The sequence below is a fragment of the Aotus nancymaae genome, unplaced genomic scaffold, assembly GCF_030222135.1.
Source record: "Aotus nancymaae isolate 86718 unplaced genomic scaffold, 86718_ANA_hifiasm-v0.15.2.pri h1tg000057l, whole genome shotgun sequence".
In the NCBI taxonomy this organism is placed as follows: Eukaryota; Metazoa; Chordata; class Mammalia; order Primates; family Aotidae; genus Aotus; species Aotus nancymaae.
In genome coordinates, this window is record NW_026988471.1 from 60,826,966 (window position 1) to 60,850,597 (window position 23,632).

At 41.6% G+C, this 23,632-nt stretch overlaps 1 protein-coding gene, 1 non-coding gene and 2 pseudogenes across 8 annotated transcripts in view; 2 read left to right on the plus strand and 2 right to left on the minus strand.

The window, feature by feature from the left end:
* The window catches only part of COMMD1 (copper metabolism domain containing 1), a 239,231-nt gene that overhangs the window by 203,442 nt on the left and 12,157 nt on the right, over positions 1–23,632 (plus strand). The window lies entirely within an intron of this gene.
* LOC135269813 (small nucleolar RNA SNORD56) lies at positions 5,235–5,305 on the minus strand. Its single transcript, XR_010338064.1, has one exon. It is a non-coding gene; the product is annotated as a small nucleolar RNA SNORD56 (small nucleolar RNA).
* Positions 9,691–9,784, minus strand: LOC135269867 (small nucleolar RNA U3; annotated as a pseudogene).
* On the plus strand, positions 15,947–17,341 carry LOC105734374 (heterogeneous nuclear ribonucleoproteins C1/C2-like; annotated as a pseudogene).

Genomic DNA, 23,632 nt, shown 5'->3' on the forward strand with positions numbered 1-23,632 from the left:
TTCAGTTTTATCTTCTATTTTTGAAAAAATGGAAAGAACAGTTACATATAACCCTCTACAAGATATGAAATATAGTAATCCCTTCCTCAGAATGGCTCTCCATTATCTACAGCCTTTTTCCTTTAAAGGTTATAAAAATCTTAACTCTAGAATTCAATGTCTTTCACATTTTTTCCCACCTATGCTCTATTCCTTCTCAAAAGGAATCCTATCTTTCAGCAGAATGAGTCTGTTTATCCCCCCAGCATGCCAGCCATATTTCTTTTTTCGAGACAGAGTTTTGCTCTTGTTACACAGGCTGGAGTGGAATAGCGCGATCTTGGCTGACCGCAACCTCCGCCTCCTGGGTTCAAGCAGTTCTCCTGCCTCAGCCTCCCGAGTAGCTGGGACTACAAGCGCGCGCCACCATGCCCAGCTAATTTTTGTATTTTTTTTTTTTAGGAGAGACGGGGTTTCACCTTGTTGACCAGGATGGTCTCGATCTCTTGACCTTGTAATCCACCTGCCTCGGCCTCCCAAAGTGCTGGGATTATAGGTGTGAGCCACCATGCCCGGCCTGCATATTTCTACCTCAGTATTTTTGCATACTATGTTTGCCCAGCCTGAACTGTCTTCTCTCCCATCTCTAGCTTGCAAGGCCTTGCTTAATATTTACTTCTCCATATCAGAATGATAAAGTATACATTGGCAACAGTAAATACTTTTTAAATACATAACTCATTCTTTCACAGCCAGAGAATTCTGCACTATGATTTTTGTAGGAGAGAAGAAAACTTTTCCCTCTACCCTCTAGTTTCAGTGTCTGGGGCCCTGCCAATTAAACTGACAGAAGACAGATTAACAGGAGAAACAGTTTATTACATGTACATATGGAGGACTTCATAGAAAAAAAAGTGAAGATCTAAAGTGGTTAGGCCTGAGATCTTATGTACCGTTTTTAACAAAAAGTGGCAAATTATGGAGATGTACAAGACAAAAAGGGGTTTGAGCTTTCCAGGTTTGGTAAATTGTGGGAAGGTAAATATAGGGATTGTTTTAGGAAGGTTTGTTATGCAGATTTCTCTCTTGCTATCTATGAACTAATAATAATAAGACTCTAGATTCATCTCAGGTGATTAAGAGTTATTTTGTGCTTCCTGTATAAAAGGTGGAGACACTTCCACAAAGGAGATTTATGTTCTGCTTTGAGGCAAAGCATTTCTCCTGTTTGACAGTTGCCTTCAGTTCAAAAAAATCGTTCTGCAAAAGTGGCATATTTTGGGGTGGTATGCTCTGATATCCTTCCATTTGTAGTAGACCTACATAACTATAAGCAAAATAAAATTGGGTGTGTGTCACAAAATGTGGTTTCTGTAATCTTTTGAAATAACAAAGATTTGGCAACACTGGGCCCACTTTTCTATAAATAATAGGCTAGAGCTGAGAAGTTATTATTCCTTTAGATGATACTGTACTCACCACTGCAGTCCCACCACTCCTCACTCTCCCCATACTGCCCCAGCCAGCCTTGACTCTACTTGGCCTATCTGCTCCACAGGCAATTGAATTTAAGATAGAGATACCCAAAAGGGCAGTATTCCAAGAAGAACAGAGATTGTCAAGGTGCTTAATAATGACTTAATAGCTAAGAGAAGTGACCTCATACTTATTTCCTGTCTCTTAATTGAAAGTAATTAGCATACCAAGAAATCAAAAACCTTTCAGAAAGTAATTTTCTGATCTGGCTTGTGAGGTTGAAGGTAAATCACTAAAAAGCACTCTGTAAGCCCTGATACCACTTTTTGGGATCCATTTCCTCCAAAGCTCCTGGGGACAGTAGAATGGAAGCAAAGGTTTTAAAACAGCTAATATACGGGAGCAAGAACTCATTTTGGTCTTAAATGTAACTACGCTTGTCTCTTTTCATTTGAGTCTTCTTATAAACTTTTTTTTTTAACCCTTAACCATTTATTGGTATTTATTTATTTATTTTTAATAAACATTTTGATTAGGCAGTTACAGTTAGCATTTGTCCAATGCTTTAAACATTTTCAGGTGCTTTTATTATATTGGCTTCTTAAAACTTCCTAAAAACCCTATGAAGTGGGATAGAATAGATGAAGAAAGTCAGGCTTCAAGAGTTTTAAGTGAATTACCTAAATTCCCATGAGTATTAGGTGATAGAATTGGAAGTAGATGCAATCACTTCAGTCTTCTGATTTCTAGTCTTGTGCTTTGTAATTTTATACTGTCTGGGCCTTCATGATCTCCCTGCAAATGATGTCATACTATTTTTGTATGTTATCAAAGGACAGAGGTGACCACACTAGCCCTAACAACTCAACAAGAACGTGAGAATTGAATATTGGAACTGGGTCAGCCTCTGTCTGTAATTTATTCAGTTGTCTTTATCCTCTTGAATAAACTAGCTGGGAGATGGCTAACAGTTTTCTCATGACGTGGAAAGAATTAATCTACATGTTCTTGATCTTTATTTATTTATTTATTTTGGTAGAGAAGAGGTCTCACTATGTTGCCTAGGCTGGTCTTAAACTCCTGACCTCAAGTGATCCTCCTGCCTCCCAAAGTGTTGGGATTATAGGTGTGAGCCACCATGTCTAGCCTTACATAATCTATTTAAATTGCCTTTTTTTTGGTGACTGGTGGGAGACAGGGTCTCTGTTTCCCAGACTAAGTGCAGTGGCACAATCACAGCTCACTACAGTCTTAACCTCCTGGGCTCAATCTTCCACCTCAGCCTCTTGAGTAGCTGGGACTACAGGGGCATACCATCTTGCCTGGCTAATTTTTTATTTTTTTTAGGTGTAGGGTCTCACTGTATTGCCCAGGCTGGTGGTCTACTCCTACGCTCAAGCAGTCTTCCTGCCTTAGCCTCTCAAAGTGTTGGGATTACAGGCATGAGCCAGCCACACCTGGCTGAAGGGCAGAAACTGTTATTTAAAGCCGAATTCTCATTGCCTACCGACACTGAATTAGTTTTTTAATGCCTAATTCACTGACTTACAGTTTTGTGATTCTTACATTGACAACTGACTGCCCCAAGTCAAACATTAGTTGTTTTTCTGACACCCACTTTCTCCTTGAGGTCTGACAGAAGTGAAGAGTAATCAGCCCTCTGAGGCAGTGTGGACACTGACCTTGAGCTACATGAAGTTGAGACAATTATGTTTATGTGATAAAAGCCTCTGTGTTAGATGGCAAATAGGTTTATCTTTGTATTCCTTTCTCTCACTCTTATTTGTACTTTAACATTTTGTACTATAAGGGAGGAAAAATAATTTTCTCCTCCATCATTCATGAGTTCTTATCTGGGACACCCTTCAAAAAATACAAATTAACCAGAGAAAAACAAATGGAAGTTTAATAATATACACCTCTTATATATATGAGAAATAACCCAGAGAGATGAGTAAATCTCTAGGGTAGATCTCAAAGGGGTAAACTTCAGGCTCAAATTCTCTGAAACAAAAAAAAAGAGTGGGGAAAGGCCCAGCTAAGATGGCCAGGAAAAGCACCATAAAACAAAGGTAAGGTTTGTTAATGCAGATTTAAGTCTGTGTATTCTCCATTGATTGAGTCTCTAGTGATTTAGTCATCTTTCTTTTCCTGGTGCAGAGAGGGAGATACCTTTACGAATGGAGATTTCCTTTATAGATGTGCATTTCTCTTACAAGTTTCTCAAAATAATCCTTATGCTAACCAGGCACATTTTGGGGTGGCATGCCCTGAGCCTTGTAAAGGTGGAAAAAGTATACCTTTCCTCACCCATCATAAAGGTCACAGCTGACACTCCTATAACAAGGACAGGTTAACAAGAGAAAAGCATAATAAATTTATGTCATCGAAGTTTTATGTGACACGGGAGCCTTCAGAATGAAGATCCCAAGACATAGGGAAAACTGTTTTTATGCTTAGGTTTGATAAAGAATGGACAGTTGGCCGGGCGCGGTGGCTCAAGCCTGTAATCCCAGCACTTTGGGAGGCCGAGGCGGGTGGATCACGAGGTCAAGAGATCGAGACCATCTTGGTCAACGTTGTGAAACCCCGTCTCTACTAATACAAAAAAATTAGCTGGGCATGGTGGCGCATGCCTGTAATCCCAGCTACTCAGGAGGCTGAGGCAGGAGAATTGCCTGAACCCAGGAGGCGGAGGTTGCGGTGAGCCGAGATCGCGCCATTGCACTCCAGCCTGGGTAACGAGAGCGAAACTCCGTCTCGGAAAAAAAAAAAAAAAAAAAAGAATGGACAGTTGTGTAGAAATGTAACTGCACATAGGGTATGCTCTAATGGTAATAAACAGAGGGAAAAAACCAGCAAGGCCTTTCTGTTCAGATTCTTATTGGCCTCTCTGTGTAGCACTCCTTCCTCCCAGATATGGGGCAGGACCCTCTGGAATAAGGGTTTAGAAGGGAGAGAGGGACCTTTCTAGGTTTTATGGCTTGCTTTGAGGGTGAGGGGTTCTAGTTTCTGTGACCCACCTTGGGGAAGAATAATTCTGGTTTCTATGACTTGAAACGGGAAAGAGGGGAGGGAGACAGGAGGGCAGGAGAAAGTCGGAGACTTGGCTTCTGAGGCTGCTTCTGGGGCCATCCAGTCTCTTTTAGTTCAAAGAGACTGTTAGTCCCTCTTTCTGCCTTGTTACACATACCCAGTCCCCTCAGCATGCCAAAGTGCCATGCTTTGGGGTATTGTTTTTTGAGCCCCAACAGTCCCATTACTAATCATCAATACTTTGGGGTATTGTTTTTTGAGCCCCAACAATAAAGCCCCAATTACTAATCATCAATACTTTGGGGTATTGTTTTTTGAGCCCCAACAGTCCCATTACTAATCATCAATACTTTCAGGTCCCATTAATTAAGAGTTTTCTAAGAGGTGCCACTTTTCTTTTCTTTTCTTTTCTTTTTTGAGATGGAGTTTTGCTCTTGTTGCCCAAGCTGTAGTGCAATGGCGTAATCTTGGCTCACTGCAACCTCCGCCTCCCAGGTTCAAGCTATTCTCCTGCCTCAGCCTCCCAAGTAGTTGGGATTACAGGTGTGTGCTACCACTCCTTGTTAATTTTTTTTGTATTTTTAGTAGAAAAGAGGTTTCACCATTTTAGCCAGGCTGATCTTGAACTCCTGACCTCTGGTGATCTGCCTGCCTCAGCCTCCCAAAGTGTTGAGATTACAGGCATGAGCCAGTGTGCCCAGCAGGGCCATTTTTTTTTTCTTTTTTTCTTTTCTTTTTTCTTTTCACTGAGGCCCAGACTCTCAACACTCACTAGGTAAACTGCTGTTGACAAAAATTATTGCCATCATTGTGGGAGGTGCCATATTTGAAGGTCTGGCTGTACCATGAAATGAGAGAGGTTGGGAAGCACTGCCTTATTAAATTGTAGTCATAGTCTGAGATTCAGGACTTCGATAACAAATCTTCTACGTGGTAAGTTCTTTGGTAATGTAGATGAGGAAAATACACAGATGTATTTGAACCAGTACATCAACAAGTCTGCTATTTTCAAGAAAAGCAAGCGCAGAAATCCAGATTTTAAAAGGTTAAGAAGGGCTTACTGTTTAGTCCTGAAACTTTGCCAGTTTCTTCATGGTCCAACCTGGCCTTTTCTGATTCCAAATATTTGAGTGCAGTGGGTGGTCTTGTTGAATAAAAACCTCTCTTAAGAAGGGAAGAGAGGGCAGTGTGCCTGATCCTTACAGGGAGAAAAAGACTCTTGGAAGAGCACAAAGCTCTCAGGATGTTAAGTAACACTGTAAAAACATGCAGGAAGGGATTTGCGTTTTGGGGCTTGTCATAGCCTGAAGCAGTTGGTGCTGTTCCCTAACATGAGAACTTTTTTGTTTCTCCAGAACAATGTCAGGCTGCAGGAGTCTTTCACATAATTGTTATGTCACTATTAAGAGCCAAGTGCCTGTTTTGAAGAAAACAGAGCTGGTAGTTAAAATGTTTAGCAGAACTCCTTATAAAGTGTCAGGGGACTGAGTATGTGTAACAAGGCAGAAAGAGGGACTAACAAACATTTACTGAGAGTCTGTTTCATACCCGACACAATGCTGGGTGCTTGTACATCTGCTATCTTATTTAGTCTTTATAACAGTCCTACAAGATAGGTATTATTTTTCCATTTTCTAGATTTGGAAGCCAAGACTCAAAAAATTAAATTTGTTTCCCAGGGTCACACAGCTAATAATAGTGGGGGCATATCTAAACCCATATAGTCAGAATCTCAAATCCATTTCCCCCTTAATACTGCTTTGGGTTCCATGGGTAATGATGGAGACAGCTCACTTCCTGACTTTTTTTTTTATATAAAGAGAAAGGGAAACAGTATAAAATAACAGCATTTACATGCAGAGACTCTATTCTAACCCCAGCCTTCAAAGCGCTCTCAATATACTGAACTTTTAAGCATTATATTAAGATCTCATGAATGATGCAGTGGAGTGAACTGAGAAGAGATTTTTGTCCTTGAATTAAAGATGTCTACAAAAACATATATGGGCTGGGTGGCCCACACCTGTAGTTCCCCTACTTTAGGAGGCAGAGGTAGGAGGGTTTCATGAGGCCAGGAGTTCAAGACTTGCCTTGGCAGCACAGCACAACTCCATCACTAATAAAAATAAGAAAAAATTAGCTGGATGTGGTGGTGAGTGCCTATAGTACTAGCTACTCAGGAGGCTGAGGCAGGAGGATTGCTTGAGTCCAGGAGATCGAAGTTATGCTGAGCTGTGATTGTGCCACTGTACTCCAGCCTGGGCAACAGAGCAAGACACTGTCTTAAAAAAAAAAGTATATATAATTTTCTGAAATTTTCCAATAGAGCCATTATGGTTTTGTTTTTGTTTTTGTTTTTGTTTTGAGACGGTCTCGCTCTGTCGCCCAGACTGGAGTACAGTGGCACAATCTCGGCTCGCTGCAACTTCTGCCTCCTGGGTTCAAGCGATTCTTCTGCCTCAGCCTCCTGAGTAGCTGGGATAACAGGCACCTACCACCACACCTGGCTAATTTTTGTATATTTAGTAGAGATGGGGTTTCACCATGTTGGCCAGGGTGGTCTCAAACTCCTGACCTCAAGTGATCCACCCGCCTCTGCCTCCCAAAGTGCTGGGATTACAGGCATGAGCCACCATGCCCTCCTGGCCTAAGCCATTATATTCTAAGGAGTAGATGCTAACATACCTTCAGGGTATAGTATGTTCATTTTTGTCATCTCATTGATTTAACCTCCAGTTGTTTAATAAATATTTCTCAGAGACAGACAGACTTAGGGCCTTTGCTCTATAAATGACAGAATTATTGGAAGTTTCATTTTATGTTACTGTATTTTTCCTCTTTGTTGATGAAGAGAAATATAAAGGCTTTGCTTTAGAATTTTCTTTTCTCTTTTCAGATGGCAAATGTAAACCCTCATCACAGCCCATTTATGAGTATATAATTTTCCGTTAGCTTTGCTGGAGGCCCATCCCCTCAGTTTGAAATGAAGGATTCAGGAATTTTCTTTTATTTTACATTTTATCCCTAAGTAGCGTTTTACTTTCATTTGAAGTTCTAATTGACAGAAGGAAAAACAGAAAAATAATAGAATATTTGAATAATAACACAGAAAACCCCAAATTATATTTGATCTCAAATCTCGAGGTGGGTTTGTACTTCTGTACTTTGAAGAATTGATGCAGCTGCTGTAATTCTTGTTTTGTTCTAATCTCTTACACAGAGGATTGACTGACCATAAGTAGAATAATTTTATTTGTATTTTCTCAGAGGTGGGGAGGATGAGATTATTATACTAAAACAATAGATTGGAAATGTTCTGCATACCACCTCTCTTGCCCTTATCAAGAGGGTAAGGGAATTACAGAAATGAAGTATGAATGGCATCTTAACTGTGGACTTCCTGATTTTTCAGTGTTATTTTTTAATATTAAAATTACCTTCCAAGGCCGGGCGCAGTGGCTCACGCCTGTAATCCCAGCACTTTGGGAGGCTGAGACAGGCAGATCACCTGAGGTTGGGAGTTCAAGAGCAGCCTGACCAACATGGTGAAACCCTGTCTCTAAAAAAAAAAAAAATTACCTCCCAATTTGATTATAAGAAAATTGCTTGATTTGAGTACTCTCCTCTTCTTTCTTAGGCTTACCAGTCATGGGTAGACAGGAAAGACAGAGTTTGCCCCTGAACTCTGGACCCTGCTTTTAGTCTGTGCTCATTAGCGGTCTCCTAAGCTAGCTCCCGTTCTCGGCTGCTCTATACTGGAGTCTTGTTTGTGTTTGGTGCCCTGTCATACTCTCCCACTCTGCTGCACTGGCCAGTGTCACACCCAGAGCTCAGAGGGAAGGAAAATACTCAACTGTGGTGCCTCTGGTATTCTTCCACTAGCTGATGGGTGTGTACAGGGAGCAGTAGGATATCAGGAGGCAGCCATTAGGAGCACTCAGGATGCAGGATACTGCTGCAGATTTCAGGCTGGCAGCAAGGTTCCTTGGTCAGATTAGATTGCTTGAGGTGCAGTGTGTTAGTGTCAGAGTGAAGGACTTATTTTTCCCTTTGGGAAAGTAAATAGAGATAGTACTTAACTGGCCAATATACTTGATTTTATATATTTATTATATATATAAAATATATATTATATTTCATAATATAAATATATTTTATATTTTATTTTATATTTTATATTTATATTTATTAAATATATATATTTTATTGCACTTTAGTTTCTGGGGTACATGTGCAGAACATGCAGGATTGTTGCACAGGTACCTACATGGCAATATGGTTTGCTGCCTCCATTGCCCTGTCACCTATATCTGGCATTTCTCCCCTTGTTGTCCCTCCCCAACCTCCCTACCCCCTGCTGTCCCTCCCCTATTTCCCTCCAACAGACCCCAGTGTGTGATGCTCCCCTCCCTGTGTCCATGTGTTTTCATTGTTCAACACCCGCCTATGAGTGAGAACATTCAGTGTTTGATTTTCTGTTGTGTCAGTTTGCTGAGAATGATGGTTTCCAGATTCATCCATGTCCCTACAAAGGACACGAACTCATCATTTTTTATGGCTGCTTAGTATTTCATGGTGTATATGTGCCACATTTTCCTTGTCCAGTCTGTCATCGATGGGCATTTGGGTTGGTTCCAGGTCTTTGCTGTTGTAAACAGTGCTGCAGTGAACGTACGTGTGCATGTGTCTTTATAATAGAACGATTTATAATCCTTTGGGTATATACCCAGTAATGGGATTGCTGGGTCAAATGGAATTTCTATTTCTAGGTCCTTGAGGAATCGCCACACTGTCTTCCGCAATGGTTGAACTAGTTTACACTCCCACCAACAGTGTAAAGTGTTCCTATTTCTCCACATCCTCTCCAGCATCTGTTGTCTCCAGATTTTTTAATGATTGCCATTCTAAGTGGCGTGAGATGGTATCTCATGTGGTTTTGATTTGCATTTCTCTAGTGACAGTGATGATGAGCATTTTTTCATATGTTTTTTGGCCTCATGTATGTCTTCTTTTGAAACGTGTCTTTTCATATCCTTTGCCCACTTTTGAATGGGCTTGTTTTTTTCTTGTAAATCTGTTTTAGTTCTTTGTAGATTCTGGTTATTAGCCGTTTGTCAGATGGGTAGATTGCAAAAATTTTTTCCCATTCTGTTGGTTGCCAGTTCACTCTAATGATTGTTTATTTTGCTGTGCAGAAGCTCTGGAGTTTAATTAGATCCCATCGGTGCTCTACACGTTCAGAGAAACTTCTCTGGTAATGAACTATAGAAATGATCCCTGAAAGTATAGTCTTCAATATACTTTTAATATTGCTGAGTATGAGATACTGTGGTAAAATCAGAGGTGTAAGACATAGTTTTACCACCAAAAAAACTGTAAAGTTGCTTTAAATGAATTATCATCAAATTCTCACAACCTTATTTATTAAATTGGTTAAAACCACTAGTTTGCAGATTAGCCAACCACACAGCTAGAAAGTGGAGTCTTTATTTAGATTTCCGTTTAGGTCTGTATGACTTCAAAGCCCATGTTCACTAATCACTGCAGAGAGGAACTAATAAATAGATAGGCACACACACAGTGTGCAATATTTCTCACATTTATAAGATCATTAAATTTTCGACTAATTCAGAGGAGGGAGAGTCCTGTTTGGCTGGAGTATCAGGAAAATCCTCATTAAGAAAATGGAACTTGACCGGGTGTGGTAGCTCATGCCTGTAATCCCAGCACTTTGAGAGGCCTAGGCTAATGGATTGCCTGAGGTCAGGAGTTCAAGACCAGCCTGACCAACATGGAGAAACCCCGTCTCTACTAAAAATACGAAATTAGCCGGGCGTGGTGGCATGCGCCAGTAATCCCAGCTACTCAGGAGGTGGAAGTTGTGGGGAGCTGAGATCACGCCATTATACTCAAGACTGGGCAACAAGAGCAAAAGTCCGTCTCAAAATAAAAAAAGGAAGAAAAGAAAATGGAACTTAATCTAGGCCTTGAAAGATATGTAAGATTCAGGAGTAGTGAGGACTTTCAATTTGGGAATAATAGTGTGAGTAAAAGATAGAAGAGTTATGATATCCAAATGCAATGTGTGATTATGGATTTGATTTTAGAAAAAAATCTATTCAGGGTATTACTGGGGCATTTGATAAAATTTGAATATAGACTGAATTAGATATTATTTATCAATTTTATATAACTGTGGCTATGTAGGGTAGGAAATATACACACTAATTAGAGATAAAGGGGCATGACATCCTGTACTTAAGTGGTTCTGTGTGAGAGAGTGATTTACAAAGCAAATATAGTAAAATGTAAACAATTGAACAACTGGTGAATCTGGGTAGAATACAGGAGAGTCATATTTTGGCGGGGGAGGGGTTCTTTTTTTTTTTTTTTTTTTGAGACAGGGTCTTGGTATCCCAGGCAGGAGTGCATGATCTTGGCTCACTACAACTTCTGCCTCCTGGGCTCAGTTGATTCTCCCACCTCAGCCTCCCAAGTAGCTGAGACTACAGGCATGGGCCACCATGCTCAGCTAATATTTGTATTTTTTTGTAGAGATGGGGTTTGCCGTGTTGCCCAGGCTGGTTTTGAACTGGGCTCAAGCAGTCCACCTGCCTTGGCCTTCCACAGTGCTGGGATTACAGGCATGAGCCACTGCACCTGGTCCTGTTATATTTTTTATGTGCTTGAAATTATATAACAACTTTATTTCAGATGTTTTACATTTTATAAATGTGGCTAAAATTCTTCAGAAACCATCAAAACCCAACTAAGGCATCTTAGCCAGGACCATATTCTGTTCTTGCCTCCTCCATTGGTAAAGAAGTTGCCAAACCAAGTTGATGAAAGAAACAGAGACTATAATTTTACAGAGAAAGTATGTAAGTTGTACTGTTAAGGTGTTTTTCTTGGTCGGGCACAGTGGTCCACGCCTGTAATCCCAGCACTTTGGTAGGCTGAGGTGGGTGGATCACCTGAGGTCAGGAGTTTGAGACCAGCCTGGCCAACATAGTGAAATGCCATCTCCACTAAAAATATATAAATTAGCCAGGTCTGGTGGCATGCACCTGTAGTTCCAGGTATTCGGGAGGCTAAGGCAGGAGAATTGCTTAAACCTGGGAGGGGGAGGTTGTAGTGAGCCAAGATAGTGCCACCGCACTCCAGCCTGGGCAACAGAGCAAGACTGTCTGGGAAAAAAAAAAAAAAAAAAGGTCGGGCACGGTGGCTCATGCCTCAAATCCCAATACTTTGGGAGGCCAAGGTGGGTGGATCACCTGAGGTCAGGAGTTTGAGACCAGCATGGCCAGCATGGTGAAACCTGTTTTCTACTAAAAATACAAAAAAATTTAGCCTGGTGTGGTGGCAGGCACCTATAATCCCAGCTACTGGGAAGGCTGAGGCAGGAGAATTGCTTAAACCCAGGAAGCATAGGTTGTAGTGAGCCGAGATCGTGCCACTTATCTCCAGCCTGAGCAAGAATGAAACTCCACCTCAAAAAAAAAAAATTTTTTTTTTAAATATCTCCATTGGTGATATACATACCTCGCTTTTCCTCAGAGTAGTTAGTTGTTTTGGCTAATATTTTGTCCATTTCTATTGACTCCTCTGACATAGTCTTGGGTAGTGTGGTAAATATTTTCTTTCTCATGAAAAGACAGACTACAGAGTAGAGTAGAATTATTTACTTTTACTAATTATGTTTGTTTATTTTTATTTATAATAGTGTATGTGCTGCTTGCACCCTCTTTACGTTTTAAGTAGTTGTCAGTCAAGCCTTGATTATGTGTGAGTGAACCATGCTGTCTGGGGCATAAGCAAGGGCCCTCTTTGCTTTCATTCCACCTACTCCTATTTACCTTGGCTTGACCAGGGAATAGTTGTGGGCCAAATGCGAAGGATGTTAAAGTCTTAAACTCAGAATTTAACATTTTTATCTTTTTGCATTCCAAAAGTACCTGTAAATGCTGATGTGATTTTTTTTCCAAGATGAATAATTTGGTGTTATTGAATCAGGCAATAAGGGAGAATTGGGAATTCTTTCTGATTATAGATGGAAAGAACTCTAGGTTTCAGCAGGTATTTTGATTCTACAGATTCTGATTTGAGTGATGGGAGAAGGAATCTCATTCAAGGAGCTCCATACGTTAGTCCATAGAACGACAAAGATGAACCTTGCCTCCAGTTCTGCTGCTAGTGGTAATAAAAAGCTATATACTGGATCCTCCCTGCCTCCCCCCCACCACCACATACCTAGAGAAAGAGAGAAGGGGGCTGGGTGCAGTGGCTCATGCCTGTAATCCCAGCACTTTGGGAGGCCGAGGCGGGTGGATCACAAGGTCAGGAGTTTGAGATCAGCCTGGCCAACATGGTGAAACCACATCTCTACTAAAATTACAAAAATTAGCTGGGTGTGGTGGCAGGTGCCTGTAGTCACAGCTACTCAGGAGGCTGAGGCAAGAGAAATCACTTGAACCTGGGAGGTGGAGGTTGCAGTTAGCCAAGATTGAGCCACTGCACTCCAGCCTGGGTAACAGAGTAAGACTCCATCTCAAAAAAAAAAAAGAAAAGAAGGAATAAGAGGCCTCCTTGCCTCATAATAGGAACTGAGTCTCCTGATAACATGCTTCTCTGCCTGGGTCACATGCACATATTAACTTAGCCAGGCTGCTGCCCCATCACACTACTACATTCATACTAGAAATCTACCAAAATGAATGTAGTCATTGCCTGTCCATAAAGTGGTTTTTATAGGCCACTTAAAATTGACTCTCAGTGTTAGACCTGGCAATAGCCAGCTTTCCTTTGAGTCTTTTTTAAAGTTAACTGAATCTTAGAATAGCATTCACATGTGGGTACTTAGTGACTATTAATGATGGCATTTATGTTCTATATGAATGTGAGTCAAGATTGTGAAACAGTTAAGTGCTCAAGTTCTGAAGCCAGATAGACCTGGGTTTAAAATCGGCTCTGCTATTTACTACTTGTGTGGCTTTGAGCAGATTACTCCCTATCTTTCCTCACTTTCCTCATCTGTAAAATGGGATAAAATTATCCTCAACAACATGAAATAACACATGTACAGCAGTTTGCATAATGCTTGGAATTTTGTATGTGTTGAATAAATGTTAGCCATTGTTAGTTATCATTATCATTATTTTTTGTTATTTTGTGTGATTTCTGGCTCCCCCTGAATTTGCTAATGTCTTCAGATTTGTCAGACTTTTCCCACAATCTCTCCTACTTCTGTCTTCCATGCTGATTTTTCTTTAGTGGCATTTCATTTTTTAGGCATTTTGTTTTTCCCAAGAGTCCAGAAATGATCCCTGCACTCTGCCCCCCACCCCGACCCCCAACTTTTCTATTCTCTTCACTGCTTTCAAAGAATGAATGATGTCCAAGTAAGAAAGTCTGTTTCTTCCCTAGTTAGGACCTGACTACCTACTCTGTCTTTTGTAAAGGATGGAACTTTTAAACAAAGTTTATAGAATTGTGTGCAATTTTAAGTAAATGAGGTCTTACTTTCTTTTCCTCCCTAACTTAGATTAGAAGTATATCAAAGCCCTTAAAATCCATTGCATTTTCTGATAAAATCTTTCTGCCAGATATGACTGAAAGAATGTGCTGTGGGTTAGATGGGCAAATTCTGTCATTTTTACAGTTATTCAAAGTGCCTTACCTTCTAGCTTGATCTCTTCCTGTGTAACAGTTCTGTTCTAAGGATCGAATGAGATCATGCTTGTGAAAGGGCTTTCTAAACTGTAAAGCACATTGTTAATGTGAGGGATGATTACTGCATTTGAACAAAGGCCCCAGCAACCCAAGTGATGTCAGAATTCAACTTTAGATAATAAAGCAACCTCCTATCTTCCTGTCTGTCTACACACCACCTCCAGAAGTTTGTTTCCATTAAGTTATTTGAGCTAAAGAGATTGGTGACTACATGTAGTGAATACAATCCTTTCTTCTAATCCCTCATCCCCATATTATTCTCTCTTAGAATGGTGTGCTAGATCCTGAGTTCATCTTCAGGGCTAGACTTTCGGACATAGCATGGCAGGCAAGGCACTTAATAGGATCTAGTTGTAGGGATTAGGAAAGATTTCTTTTGTGCCATTTTCTAATCCCCTCACAGCTTTTGTCCTGGCAGTCTCTGTAAATTAAGTTACATTTCAAAATCAAGTTCAATGAGGGTGAAGCCAGATATTGCTTCTGCCAAACTGGGTTGGCAGACCTGGGCAGTCAGCAGATAGCTTTGGTCTGTGTGTGTTTTTCTTACTTCGGTACTAAATACCAGAAATTGTTATTTGTACAATATGAGCAGCAAACCAGGAAATAAGTGTGAGATCATCACCATCAATCACAAACATTTGCCAGATGCTTGATAAGCACAGGACCCTGTAAGCACTGGGGAATATTTTGTTGCATCCCCCTAATATTCATATGCTGAAATTCCAACTCCCAGTACCTCAGAATGTAACTGTATTTGGAGATAACCACTTAAAGAGGTAGTTAAGTTACAATCAGATCGTGGGGCAGGGGTAGAGAGGCTCAAATCCAAAATGACTGGTTTCCATATGAGAAAAAAGAAAGACACCAGCTGAACGTGCACACAAAAATAAGACCATGAGAGAAGATAGCCATCTACAAGCCAAGGAGAGGCCTCAGGAGAAACCACACCTGTGATACCTTGATTTTGGACTTCCAGCCTCCAAATCTGTGAGAAAGAAAATTTCTGTTGCGTGAGCCACCCAGTCTGTGATATTTTGCTATGGCAACCCTAGCAAACTAATACAGAGAATAAGAGGCCGCCTTGCCTCATATATAAACAGAGATATAAACAGATAGGAAGAGCTTTTGCAGTGGGAAACCCAATAAATTAATCCTCACAATCCATAGATCTCCACCCAGCCATAAAACAAAAAAATCCAAAACTTTTTCTCCCCAAATCATCATTTTCTGAATTCGAAAGTCCTCTTATCCTTGGTCATTTCAACATTCACCCTCCTTACATAGCTTTATTTGTTTTCTCTAGAGAAGGGTCAAGGGAAAGGCTGCTTTCTAACTATGCCTATTTCTGCCTAATGGTGCTGTCATGAGTTAACTTAGAGGAACCACATTGAGGAAACTGGGAATAGATAGATGGCAGAGCAAGTTGGTGATCCCTTTTGTTGGAGAAGATCTGCAATCCCAGAATTGATTTGATTAGTACCACTTCTGCCTTCCTCCTCTGCCAAGGAGTTTCAAATTCATTGCTGATGCTGTGCTCCTGTTTTTGTATTAGATGTATTATGATGTTTCCCCATCTTAATCTGTAGATTATCATCCTTAGAAAGCAAGTGCTATTACATGTTTTGTTCTGCCTGCTGGTGATGTTCAGATGTTCAGTACATCCACAACTCTGGATGACTTTATTTTTTTAAAAATTATTATCGTTGATAAAAAGCAGTCAGCTTCTCCACATAGAACACGGGAGTAGGAGACTCAGAATCGAATCTCTTGTCCCTCTTCCCTCCTGTTTTCAGCTTTGTGAGAAACCTTATCATCAAACACAATGACCAGCAATGTTACCAACAAGACAGATCCTCGATCCATGAACTCCCATGTGTTCATTAGGAATCTCAACACTCTTGTGGTCAAGAAATCTGATGTGGAAGCAATCTTTTCGAAGTGTGGCAAAATTGTGGACTGCTCTGTTCATAAGGGCTTTGTCTTTGTTCAATATGTTAATGAGAGAAATGTCTGGGCTGCTGTAGCAGGAGAGGATGGCAGAATGATTGCTGGCCAGGTTTTAGATATTAACCTGTCTGCAGAGCCAAAAGTGAACCGAGGAAAAGCAGGTGTGAAATGATCTGCAGCAGAGATGTACGGCTCCTCTTTTGACCTGGTCTATGACTTTTAACGGGATTATTATGATAAGATGTACAGTTACCTGACATGTGTACCTCCTCCTCCTCCTATTGCTTGGGCTGTAGTGCCCTCGAAACGTCAGCGTGTATCAGGAAACACCTCATGAAGGGGCAAAAGTGGCTTCAATTCTAAGAGTGGACAGCAGAGATCTTCTAAGTCTGGAAAGTTGAAAGGAGATGACCTTCAGGCCATTAAGAAGGAGCTGACCCAGATAAAACAAAAAGTGGATTCTCTCCTGGAAAAAATTGGAACAGAGCAAACAAGCAGTAGAGATGAAGAATTGTAAGTCAGAAGAGGAGAAGAGGAGCAGAGGAGCAGCTCCGTGAAGAAAGATGAGACTAATACGAAGATGGAGTCTGAGGGGGGTGCAGATGACTCTGCTGAAGAGGGGGACCTACTGGATGATGATGATAATGAAGATCGGGGGGATGACCAGCTGGAGTTGATCAAGGATGATGAAAAAGAAGCTGAGGAAGGAGAGGATGACAGAGATAGCGCCAGTGGCGAGGATGACTCTTAAGCACATAGTGGGGTTTAGAAATCTTACCCCATTATTTCTTTACCTAGGCGCTTGTCTGAGATCAAATTTTTCACCAGATCCTCTCCCCTAATATCTTCAGCACATGCTCACTGTTCTCCCCATCCTTGTCCTTCCCATGTTCATTAATTCATATTTCCCTGCACCTAGTACCGTTTTCACTTCCTTTGACGCTCCTAGTAGTTTTGTTAAGTGTTACCCTGTAATTTTTGCTTTTAATTTTGATACCTCTTTATGAGTTAACAATAAAAAGGATGTATGGTTTTTATCAACTGTCTCCAAAATAATCTCTTGTTATGCAGGGAATACAGTTCTTTTCATTCATACATAAGCTCAGTAGTTGCTTCCCTAACTGCAAAGCCAATCTCATTTAGTTGAGTAGCTCCTGAAAGCAGCTTTGAGTTAAAAGTATGTGTGTTACACCCCAACATTAGTGTGCTGTGTGGGGCAATTCAACACAAGTAACGATGTATTTTTGTGAATGAGAGTTGGCATGTCAAATGCATCCTCTAGAAAAATAATTAGTGTTATAATCTTAAGATTTGTTTTCTAAAGTTGATACTGTGGGTTATTTTTGTGAACAGCCTGATGTTTGGGACCTTTTTCCCTCAAACAAGTCCTTATTAAACCAGGAATTTGGAGGAAAAAAATATATTATCGTTATTATTCTTTCTTTTTTTTTTTCTTTCTTCTTTTAAGACAGTTTTACTCTGTTGCCCAAACTGGAGTACTATCTGATCACAGCTCACTACAGCCTTGACCTCTCAGACACAAGCAGTCTTCTTGCCTCAGCCTCCTGAAGAGCTGGGATTACAGGTGTGCAACACCACACCGGCTGATTTTTGTATTTTTAGTAGAGACTAGGTTTCACCATGTTGCCCAGGCTGGTGTTGAACGCCCCAGACTCAAGCGATCCACCTACCTCGACCTAGCAAAGTGCTGGGATTACAGACAGGAGCCACTGCACCCAGCTGTGTGTGTGTGTGTGTGTTTCTTTAATTCCTCTCTGTTTTATGTAAATATTGTAGTTTGTTTGTCAAAGTTGTTTGCAAATGAGTTGCCCTGGAATGTACCTCATCAGGAACGATGAGGGGCCCTAATCTGAACTTCAAACTAAAATCAACAACACTCTTTTTTTTTTTTGTAACAAGATCTTCAAGATACACTCTTTTTTTTTTTTTTTAAATGTGCTCAGAGTTTTGTCATTTTGGTTTCTTTGAGATTTAAGTGAAATTTCTTCCTCCTTCAGTGTGATTTACCTTTCAGCTCTTCAGTGGTTGTTCTTCAGGTAAGCTGTCTATTGTCATATGGGAACTAGTTCTATGTAGCCAAAAATAATATGATTTCCTGCACATCAAACCAGAGCACCTAAAAATAATTTTTTAACCAAATTTATTTCAGCCAAATTTTTCAAAATACAGAAAATTGTTTTTTCTTTTCTTTCCTTTTTTTTAGAGATGGAGTCTTGCCCTGTCACCCAGGCTGGAGTGCAGCATGCAAACACAGCTCAGGGCAGTCTTGATCTACTGGGGTCAAGCAGTCCTCCTGACTCAGCCTCCCAAGTAGCTAGGACTACAGGCACATGCCACCATGTCTGGCTAATTTTTGTTGTTTTTTTTTTTGTTGTTGTTGTTTTTTTAAGAGACAGGGTTTTGTTATGTCGTCCAGGCTGGTCTTGAACTCCTGAGCTTGGGCAATCTGCACACCTCATCCTTCCAAAGTGCTGAGAGTACAGGTGTGAGCCACCACGCCCAGCAAAATACAGAAAATCTGAACAGCTAATCATTAAATGCTACCTAAAGGTCAGGCATGGTGGCTCATGCCTGTAATTCTAGCACTTTGGGAGGCCAAGGCAGGCAGATCACTTGAGGTCAGGAGTTGGAGACCAGCCTGGCCAACATGGTGAAACCCCATCTCTACTAAAAATACAAAAATTAACTGCGTATGGTGGCGTGTGCCTGTAATCTCAGCTGCTTGGGAGGCTGAGGCAAGAGAATTGCTTGAACCTGGGAGGTAGAGGTTGCAGTCAGCCCAGATCGTGCCACTGTACTGTAGCCTGGGACAGAGTGAGACAATGTCTCAAAAAAAAAAAAAAAAAAAAAAAAAATCCTGCCTAAAATGAGAAGTTGTAAAATGAATTAGGGCATGATGTTTTGAAAAAACATAGGGCTGGGCACAGTGGCTCACGCTTGTAATCCCAGCAATTTGGGAAGCTGAGACAGGTGGATTGCTTGAGGTCAGGAGTTCAAGACCAGCCTGGCCAACATGGTGAAACCCCATCTCTACTAAAAATACAAAAATTAGCCAGACGTAGTGGCGCACACCTGTAATCCCAGCTACTCTGGAGGCTGAGGTAGGAGAATTGCTGGAATAGGGGAGGTGCAGATTGCAGTGAGCTGAGATTGCAATCCAGCCTGGGTGACAGAGCGAGATAAAGATAAAACATAGAAATTAGCCATTTATTTATTCATTTTGAGACAGGGTCTCACTCTGTCACCCAGGTTGGAGTGCAGTGACACAATTGCAGCTCACTGTAGCCTCGATCTCTCGGGTTCAGGTGATCTCCCACCTCAGCCTTCTGACTAGCTAGGACTACAGGTACCCACCACCATGCCCAGCTAATTTTTTGTATTTCTTTCCCCTCCCCTCCCCTCCCCTCCCCTCCCCTCCCCTCCCCTCCCTTCCCCTCCCCTCCCCTCCCTTCCCCTCCCCTCTTTCCTTCTTTCCTTTTTTTGAGACAGAGTCTTACTCTGTGGCCCAGGCTGGAGTGCTGTGGCACAATCTCGGCTGACTGCAACCTCCACCTCCTGGGTTCAAGCAGTTCTCCTGCTTCAGTCTCCCTAGTAGCTAGGACAACAGGTGCGTGCCACCACGCCCAACTAATTTTTGTATTTTTAGTAGAGACAGCGTTTCACCATGTTGGCCAGGATGGTCTCAATCTCTTAACCTTGTGATCCACCCACCTTGGCCTCCCAAAGTGCTGGGATTACAGGCGTAAGCCACCGTGCTTGGCCTTTTTTTTCTTTTTCTTGAGACAGAGTCTTGCTCTGTCGCCCAGGCTGGAGTACAGTGGCATGATCTTGGCTCACTGCAGCCTCTGCCTCCTAGGTTCCAGTGATTCTTCTGCCTCAGCCTCCTGGGTAGCTGAGATTACAGGCATCTACCACCAGGCCTGGATAGTTTTTATATTTTTAGTAGAGACAGGGTTTCGCCATGTTGACCAGGCTGGTCTTAAACTCCTGACCTCGGGTAATCCGCCCGCCTCGGCCTCCTAAAGTACTACGATTACAGACGTGAGCCACTGCACCCAGCCAATTCTTTGTATTTTCTGTAAAGACGGGGTTGCCATGTTGCCCAGGTTGGTCTCGATCTCCTGACCTCAGGTGATCTGTCTGCCTTGGCCTCTCAAAGTGCTAGGAAATACAGGCATGACCCACTGCACTTGGCCATATTTATTTATTTTTTACAGCCCTTTTTAATGCATGAGAAATTAGCCAATTATTTAATTGTATTCAACTTTTACTGTTTATATAACTTGGCTACATTTTATTTTATTTCGTTGGATGTTTCTAAAATATTTCTGTAAATACTTATGTCCTGGTGCTTATGTAAATCAATACAGAATCAGGTATTTCTAATTAGTTCCCATTTTACCCTGTTAAATTTATACCAATTGGATTTGAAAGTATCAAAACTCAGGAGTCAGATGTGAGTCAGGAATTAGCCAGGGATAGGTTGAATCTAAGAGCTGAGAATTATGGGCCTCACATAATGGGGAAAAGTCTCTAGGTTTCTTTTTTTTTTGTCTAGTAGTGAAACAAAGATTGATGGTACCTCTACCTTTTACTATTCACTGGCCTATAACAGGGAACAGAATGTATGTCAGGCTGCTTTGAAATCTCTAGGGGAAAAAAAAATGGTGATTATTCTTGGTTTAGTAGTACATAATTCATCCAACCAAATTGATTCTTGCAAGATCAAAACTATTTTCTCCCTTTCAGAAACAAGGCAGTGTTGCCTGGGCCAAAATACATGTTCCTTTTGACCATATATTGGCAGGACAGGCATATCTATCTAGCTAAATTATGGTTCTAGCTTTTTTCTAACCAAGAAATTTTAAACCAAAAGAAGAACCTCTGGGTCCTATTCTTGACACATTCCCACTTTCTCTCTTCTTGGAAATTTAAACAACTTTGAGTGGATAGTGTTTTTGGAATCTCTTTGCCTTGTTGGCGCACAGGCCCTTGAGCCTGCAGATAAAAGTGAAAGCACAGTAGCGAGATGGTATGTGTGTGTATGTGTAGATTCAGACTTTGGTTTTTATTGAGATTATCTTGCTAATGCCCCATTTGTAAGTTTCCTAGGTTTTCTTGATGCCTAGCAGCCTTGGTAATCGGGTGATTAGAAAGGCATGGAAGCCAGGTATATTGGCATGCACCTATAATCCCAGCTACTCAGGAGGCCAAGCCAGGAGGATTGCTTGAGCCAAAGAGTTCAAGACCAGCCTGTGCTAACATAACAAGACCCCATCAAAAATATATCTTTTTTAAAAAGGAAGGCATGGGCTGGGCGTGGTAGCTCACGACTGTAACCCCAGCAGTCTGGGAGGCTGAGATGGGTGGATCATGAGGTCAGGAATTCAGTACCAGCCAGGCCAATATGGTGAAACCCCATCTCTACTAAAAAATACAAAAATTATCTGGGACTGGTTGGGTGCAGTGGCTCACACCTGTAATCCCAGCACTCTGGGAGTCTGAGGTAGGCGGATCACTTGAGGTCAGGAGTTCAAGACCAGCCTGACCAACATGGTGAAACCCCATCTCTATTAAAAACACAAAAATTAGGCCAGGTGTGGTGGCTCATGCATGTAATCCCAGCACTTTGGGAGGCTGAGGCAGGCAGATCATGAGGTCAGGAGTTCAAGACCAACCTGGCCAGTATGGTGAAACCCTGTCTCTACTAAAAATACAAAAATTAGCTGGGCATGGTGGCGTGCACCTGTAATCTTAGCTGCTCAGGAGGCTGAGGAAGGAAAATCGCTTGAACCTACGAGGCAGAGGTTGCGGGGAGCCGAGATTGCGCCACTGCATTCCCACTCTTGCCTGGGCAATAGAGCGAGATTCCGTCTCCGAAAAAAAAAAAAAAAAAAAAATTAGTATGGTGTGGTGGCAGGTGCCTGTAATCCCAGCTACTCCAGAGGCTGATGGTGAGGCAGGAGAATCACTGCAACCCGGGAAACAGAGGTTGTGGTGAGCCAAGATCGTGCCACTGCACTCCAGCCTGGGTGACAGAGCAAGACTCCATCTCAAAAAGAAAAAAAAGAAAGGCATGGAGCATATGGATCAGAGAATGTGAATAACTGAAGATATTTTACCTATGGATCTCTGTGTGTTTCTGATAGGAATTATAGAGTAAGGGGAGAGATTTGCCTTTGTTACCTTCCTGATTCTTTTATGTCTTGTTCTCTTTAGGATTTGGTCGTACACACCCTAGCCCCAGTCCCTCTTAATCCTTTAAGGCAAACTACGTGGTTCATTCTTCCTTGGAGAAAATAAATTCCTGATTTTTTTTTTTTTTTTTTTTTTCAGATAGAGTTTCACTCTTATTTCCCAGGCTCGAGTACAATGGTGCAATCTCAGCTCACCAAAACCTCCGACTCTCGGGTTCAAGCGATTCTCCTGCCTCAGCCTCCCCAGTAGCTGGAATTACAGGCATGTGCCACCACACTGGGCTGATTTTGTACTTTTTTTTTTTTTTTTTTTAAGATGGAGTTTCGCTCTTGTTACCCAGGCTGGAGTGCAACAGCGTGATCTCGGCTCACCGCAACCTCCGCCTCCTGGGTTCAGGCGATTCTCCTGCCTCAGCCTCCTGAGTAGCTGGGATTACAGGCACGTGCCACCATGCCCAGCTAATTTTTTGTATTTTTAGTAGTGACGGGGTTTCACCATGTTGACCACAATGGTCTCGATCTCTTGACCTCGTGATCCACCCGCCTCGGCCTCCCAAAGTGCTGGGATTACAGGCGTTAGCCACTGCGCCCAGTGATATTGTATTTTAGTAGAGATGAGGTTTCTCCATGTTGGTCAGGCTGATCTCAAACTCCCGACCTCAGATGATCCGCCTGCCTTAGCCTCCCAAAGTGTTGGGATTATAGGCGTGAGTTACTGTGCTTGGCCTCTCCTGATTTTTAAGTAATAGAAAGGTGTTAATGACCTCTCCTGGGAGTATTTATGTTTTAAAAACATAGTCTAGGCTGAGGGCAGTAGTCCTGGTCATTGAAGGAAGGGAAGTATTTGGGAGTAAAAAGATCTTTCTGGCTTAATGGCACCATAGGGTGTGATTTTCAAAAGTAGTATGAAGTCACAGTTAAAGTTCATCCCAATAGCTCTAATCTCCTTTTCTGGAAAATGTTTTGCAGAGCTGCTGTGATATGGTCAGATTAACCAGTTTAAATTCACTTCCTTTTTCCATCTTGTGGAAATATCTAAAAGATGGACCAACAAAGGAGGGAAAGAGAAGCAGCAGAGGACCTGGATAATCTCTGAATAAAAAGATCTGATGTTATTTTATTTTTTAAAATGCCTTTTGTTTGTTTGTTTGTTTTTGAGACAGAGTCTCACTCTGTTGCTGAGGCTGGAGTGCAGTGGCGCCATCTCAGCTCTCTGCAACCACCGCCTCCTGGGTTCAAGTGATTCT